This window comes from Pundamilia nyererei, unplaced genomic scaffold (assembly GCF_000239375.1).
Source record: "Pundamilia nyererei isolate P.nyererei 1_Seehausen unplaced genomic scaffold, PunNye1.0 scaffold00020, whole genome shotgun sequence".
Taxonomy (NCBI): domain Eukaryota; kingdom Metazoa; phylum Chordata; class Actinopteri; order Cichliformes; family Cichlidae; genus Pundamilia; species Pundamilia nyererei.
Window position 1 is genome coordinate 2,050,062 of NW_005187421.1, and position 6,472 is coordinate 2,056,533.

General features: G+C 36.4%; 1 protein-coding gene across 2 annotated transcripts in view; it reads left to right on the forward strand.

The window, feature by feature from the left end:
* The window catches only part of gria2b (glutamate receptor, ionotropic, AMPA 2b), a 50,519-nt gene extending 48,815 nt beyond the window's left edge, over positions 1 to 1,704 (forward strand). For both annotated transcript variants that reach the window (XM_005726493.2, XM_005726494.2), the window contains exon 16: positions 1 to 1,704. This exon is cut by the window's left edge and continues 369 nt beyond it. The gene's annotated coding sequence lies outside the window, so the exon portion shown is untranslated.
* Positions 1,705 to 6,472: the final 4,768 nt, after the last annotated feature.

Consider the following 6,472-nt stretch of genomic DNA (forward strand, 5'->3'; position numbering starts at 1 on the left):
TCTATTTCTCACCTAATAAAACGCCTACCTTTGTGGCTGGAATTCCATCTCAGAATCTTAAAGGGTGGCTTTTTTTTTTCTAAACTGATGACACCATGCTTTCCTGTCTATCTGTTTGGACTGGACTGAGATGGAAAAGAGGGCTTGATTGATGGCAATGACTGCTTCTAGGAGTCAGAGATTTAGTCATCTCAACTGTGTTTATGTGTGTCTGAAAAGTGAGGGGGTGTGTTCATCAGGGGAAGATGTCGTCAAAAACACACCGTTTCTGTAGCCACCGTCGCAAAACAGGATTTTCAAGCACACTTGATTTCATCTGCATTAAGATGTGAAATCGTCCTTTTTTTTCTAAGAAAATCTATTAAAAACGTTTATTGAAAAAAATATTTTTATGTATTTTCACAAAATAGCTTTTAAATAAACTTGCTTACATACTGGTTGGATAAAAACATCTTCATGTGTGAGTATACAGAAAGAAAAAATACTAAACAGCTTCTAGTTCGATATTTTTAAAGCCAAATACATTGCATTATGAGGGTGAGATGTTAAAATCATGTAATTAATTCCTATTCTGAACTTTCCTGTATATTTTATTCTTTAACATTTGGTGTTGATATGAAATATATGTCAATGCTTGGCATTTGGAATCAATCCTTCTATGTTTTTCTTGTTAGACTTGGTGCAGCAATTCTGCTTTATTACTTTTGTCTCTTTGTTTGCTTCAGTGCTTTTGCTGTTTGTATTTTTTCTGATGAGGACCGGGGTTGTTGTTCTTTCAAGAGGAGATTAATATGTTTACACGCGATGAATAAACAAAACAAAAAAAATAGTATGGTATGGTATTATTCCATCACATTTTAAAGTGACATCAAAAAGAAGCATCTACATTCACATGGTTTACGTGATGGTTAAAATGCCAAATAAGTAAGAGTGCCAAATTCTAGTGCCAGTAGATAAATATAGTCTTAATATACTCAATCACTGTCATCTCAGTGAATGTAAATGATTCTGATACATTCTGTAACTTTTGTAACTAGATGTACAGTTGGTGGCAATGACTAATACAATAGCCTTTCTGCTTTGTTTTCAAGTCTCCATGTATTTTGCATTAATCAGACAATGGAGTAGCACAAGTTGCATGTTGTTGCCGCAAATACTTCATACGTTTATTTCATTACTGCCAAACATACATTTTCATTTCAATGTTGAAGTTGTGAGGTTAAATGTTTGAAATTGGAAATACAATGTAAGACATATATACAATATATACATATAAACATATATTTTATATAAAAGTTCAAATATGACAAATTGTATCCCTTATCATAAGTACTTGATTTCCTTTTGCAGTACTTAATGCTACATTTAATTGTTTTAAAGATACAATATTACTTTTTAGTTGTCCAGACTCACCATAAGTTAGATACACAGGTTATGCAGATGAGCACATCTATTTATAAGATTTTTTCCCCCCACTTTCAAATAGATCTATAACAAACCCCCTCCTGCACACAGCAGGGAGATGAACTATACTATTATTATTACCACTGTTTTTGTTATCAAGTATAGAAGCATACGGTATACCATAGTCGCTAATCAGTTTCATTGCATATTCAGGCTATTTCACAGACATTTTGTATATGGAATGTGTGCTAACTTGTTTATTTTTTGGGACTCTTTCTAAATAAAAAGTGGCTGATCTATTGTTATCTTTTACTGTGTCATTTATTTGGAATCTCTTGCTTTGTATTTATGCTATTGAAATATTCATGTAGAGTCATTTAAGTTTTCATAAACATAACCCGTTGACGCTGCTTACCTATGACTGATTTGTTTGCTTATATATAACACACATAAAGGGGAAATAAGTGACAGGTGTCACTTATTTCCCCTTTATGTGACCTGGCTGGGCTGTGATTTATATCACCCAAGGCACTGCACAACCATTTGTGCTTTCATTGTTTTTTCTGTTTAGGGAGATATATATATCACGTTACTAAACTTAGTTTGCCAGAGCTAAGGGCACATCACAGAAACTGTGCTAAAAAAAAAAGACAACAACAAAACTTACAGAGGATATGAAGACAAATACGTGTTTTTTTTTTTGTTTGTTTGTTCTTTACTTTTAAGTACAACAACCTTTACCGTTGAAATGTATTGGTTAAATCTAGTGTTGTTGTGTGCTACAATTCTTGAAGTATAATACATCAAACAGTTTTGAGCTTAAATTGCTTAGTGCTGAAGTGCCTTTAGGTCACCTTACTTCTTCTGAGTGTTAATGAATTTCACACGTCTCCGTTAAGATGGCTGACTTCCTTCTGCTCCCTAAGATAATCCTCTTTTTCTCACATTCATGCCATGTGTGCCTTTCTATCATGCCTTGTAGTTAATTACATCATATTAAAACCATGTTTAGCTGCAAGTAGAATCCGTAGACAGACACCCAGGAGCCACAGTTATTGCAACTATATACAGTTTATAGATAATGAATGTAAGCTCGACTAATAAAGTGAATGCACTTTCATCATCAGGCAGAACGATTTTGCCTTTATTTGTGCTTTTTATCCCTTAGCCGTGAATGGCTCATGGGGTATCGTCGTCACCGCCCGCAGGCGCCGTGGACACTGAAGTGTATGAATCTTTCTTTTACACATAAAAACGTTCCTGTAAATGTGACATGTACTGCAGACCAGAGCGCACTGAATCAATAAGAATCTCACCCTGCACACGCACATACTCAGATGTGAGAAACTTGTCAATAGAAATCAACGAGATACATTTACTGGCCATGTGAGTCAGGCTGTCTGGGCAGAACAACATGATTTATTTTTATATTCCAATCTAGTTTTACTAATTACATTTTACATTACTATGTAATTCTCCTTCAAAAGTAGCTTTTGCAAATACTCAGTAAAATGACTGTTTGAGGCTGTGAAGTGGTACTTTTCTTAACTGTACATTTGGCAATTTAAAAGGAAATAAACATACACCGTTAATTTTCAAAGGCTTCTGATTCCACTAAGTCTTCCCACTTTATGTCATGCAAGGTGTTTGGTTATCTTTTTGTTCTACTAAGCTCATGGTTCCAACAACTTTGATTGTGTTCTTGCTTCTGAAAATCTGTGAAGTATTTCCCGCTCCATCTTTTCCACCTTTTGTCAAATGCAGGCAGAGACCTGCTTCATGTGTACATTTGTATATGCTACATCATTTTCCTTTTATGTCATTCTTGTCATTCTGGGTGTATCTTGACACACTCCCAGAATTTCAAGCAATGATCCATTTTCATGAGTGTTTGTATTAGGCTCATGGGATTGCTCATTGCTTTGGGCAAAATCACACTGCTCCATGCACCTCTCTGTCGCCACTCTACTCACATATGCTGATTTAAACACTTGGGCATAGCAAAGAGGTTGCTCACCATCTGCTACTTAGTTGGATCAGATGGCTTTGCTACTGGACGCATCTGGTCAGCCCAAACATTTTGTGAGGGTTTTGCCTGGTGGATGACTCAGTGGAATGAATTTAGCTTTCTAGTCCAAAAGCCATTTTAGTGTTTTTGTTGACATAAAGACAGGTGACAAATTCAAGAAAACCCCAGAGAGGAAACCTGGACCTCTCCAGTGAAGGGGAACCGGTGGCTCTGTCATGCCATCAGGGGCATTTTGGCAGGATAATTTTTGCTCACTTGACCCTTTAAAGACAAGGGTTACTGCAAATCAAGTTATTTTGAGTGATCCCATTTATGTTATGTTGAAACATTTCTATCCTGGTGGGCATGAGCTCTTCCAGAATAGCAATGTCCCCATTGCTACAAGTGGTCGACAATTTATATTTAAAACATTTATTTGTACAAGGGGGAGAAGCCTCCACAGTTAAAATGCTTAAATTATACTATTGCATGAAAGAAGTATGTAAAATGTTAAAAATTTAAAAAATCTAAGAAGATAAAGTGTTACGGTTGTGCTAAGTATAAACTACTACTAATACTAATTTCTTTAATAATGAAAGGATTTTTTTAAACATATAGTTATATTCCCACAAAATGCATTTTTCCTAAAAAAAAATGTAGGAACTTCCTGATAAACATAAGAATTTGTATTTTTTAAGTTTTATATATATTTTGATATTTTGCGTTTGCAGCAAAAAGTGTAGATACTTCCCCCTTTCTCAGCACAATCTTGCTGTTTGCTTTCAACAAAAACAGATTTGTTTAACCTTAATTAGTCATCCTTGGAGCCTCCTTTTTTAGTTTTACTTTCCTTAACAGGGTTAGGGTTATTGAAGGTTATGAATGTCCCATGGCAACACTACCAACTTTGCGAGCATAGCTCCAATCTGAGGTTTTTTGCTATTCATTGCTTTTTGTTATACCAATATTTTTGCCACTATTTTGTTTTTCCTTTATGAAGAAATGACTTACTGAAGTGACACTCTGCAGAAGCATTGTTATCATTTTACAAGGCAGTTGCACCACCTTTGTGTAATCAAGCTTGCTTATGGGCCATTAGTTCAGCCGATAACATCACACAGGAATGGTTGACCAAAATGAATCTTCATCCATGTGAGCTATCAGCATGTGATGTGCCAGCTTTGTCTCACTTCTTTCCTTTATATTGCTAGTTATCAGTGGTTGTTATGATATGTTTCTCCTTGGACTGAAGGTAATGATGACAGAAGGTACACAGGGAATGGCCTGAATCTGCCACCTCATATAGGAGACATCAATAGCACAGACAGGACAATGTTTCATCTTCAGGTCTATTAGCTAAGGCCTGACTGCCTGCCCTGGCCTCATTAAAATCCAGCCATGATTCAGAAATGCTCACACAGCAACACTGGTGCAGATTTAAGGTGCATGAGCTTTCTTAACATGACATGATTTTATGTATATTTCAAAATAATATCGACTTGTTTACCCACTTGAACTATTATGGAAGATATTGTGGAAATGACAAATCTTGAAAGTTATTGAAAGCATAAGTTGGCAGTGCCCAGGCCTTTTATACAGCAATTGTAATACACAATCAACTCAGTTGACATCAGAATGATTCAGATAGGCATGGACAGGAACTTGTACTTGCAATCCTGAACAACAAAGCAATGTTTACTCCAGAGAGGTATTGCAAAATCAAATGCTAAGCAAGTGCCTTTTAATTGAATGGTTTGATTTTATTGTTTCATTTCTTTAAACAGTTTTTTTCCCCATTCAATTTAATCTCAGAAATCACTACAGTAGTTGTGATCTTACTGTCTGTCTCTGTCCAGGGTGTACCCTACCTCTCGCCCTATGGTAGCGGGGATAGACACCAGCCCCCCACGACCCTGATTAAGCATAAACAGAAGAGAATGGATGGATAACTTCCAAGTTAAATAGGTCTGCAGTGCATTTCATTAAAAAGTAAGAGCGATTTTATTATATTAAAAGTTCACAACTGACAGCAGGACCTCAACGCAAAAAAGTCACTACACTGTTGTTATATTTGGCAAGATAAGGACTCTGTATACTGGGTTCAGTTTAAAAAGATGCACTGAAAATCAACAAGTAATTGTTGGTGCACTGAAGTGGGGCTCAAGTAAATGGTCTTTCTGCGACTGCAGTGCATGAAGAAAGTATTTACAGCAATTTACTTGTTCCACATTTTGTCATTTGTCAGCCTTATTCCAAGATGGATCAAATTCATTTTTTATTGCAAAATTTGACTTTGTTGAAGTCTTTTTGAGTATGATGTTACAAACTTGGTATAACTATTTTTGGCCCAAAAATGGTAATCACGATCACTGTGTAGCAGCTACACAGTGATCGTGATTACCATCCACGGGAGTGCGCACAGCTGCTTAAAGCTGTAGGGTCCAGATTACTTACGTAGGCAGCTACTTCCGTGCAACTGATATAAGATGCGGTAAGCTGAACACAGCTTCAACCGTCTGTTTGTTGAAAAATAGTAACGGACCGCATTTTCTTGTTAGTAACTGTAACGATAGGAATAGTAATTAGTTAGATTACTCGTTACTGAAAAAAAGTGCATGGAGGAAGGCTGACGCTTTTTTATACTGATTTGGTTCCCAGAGAATAATCTTCTCACATAATAAAATGTAGCCATGTTTAGTTACTCTTAAAGTTAAACTGAGATAATGTCACCAGTTGGGGCGCACCCCTTTAAAACCAATGACATTTCCAATGCAGATGTGACATTTTCGTTTAATTTCTGCTCTCATTGTGCACAACTAACAATAGAATGGTTCATTAGTGTTGGTCCCTTATACCGTTCTTTATTTCTGATGGGGGGGGGGAAAGCTAGCACTTTCAAATGATGTCAAATCATGATGGTGGGTGATGAAAAATCCCCACTGACTGCTAAAGCCACTCACCCCTGTTATACTGAGCAAGAGACAAGCAACATATTTCTGAGGCACCAAGGTTGTGGGTGGTGTTATACTGTATGCTGTAAAACAGTTATCCTCTGGCTGG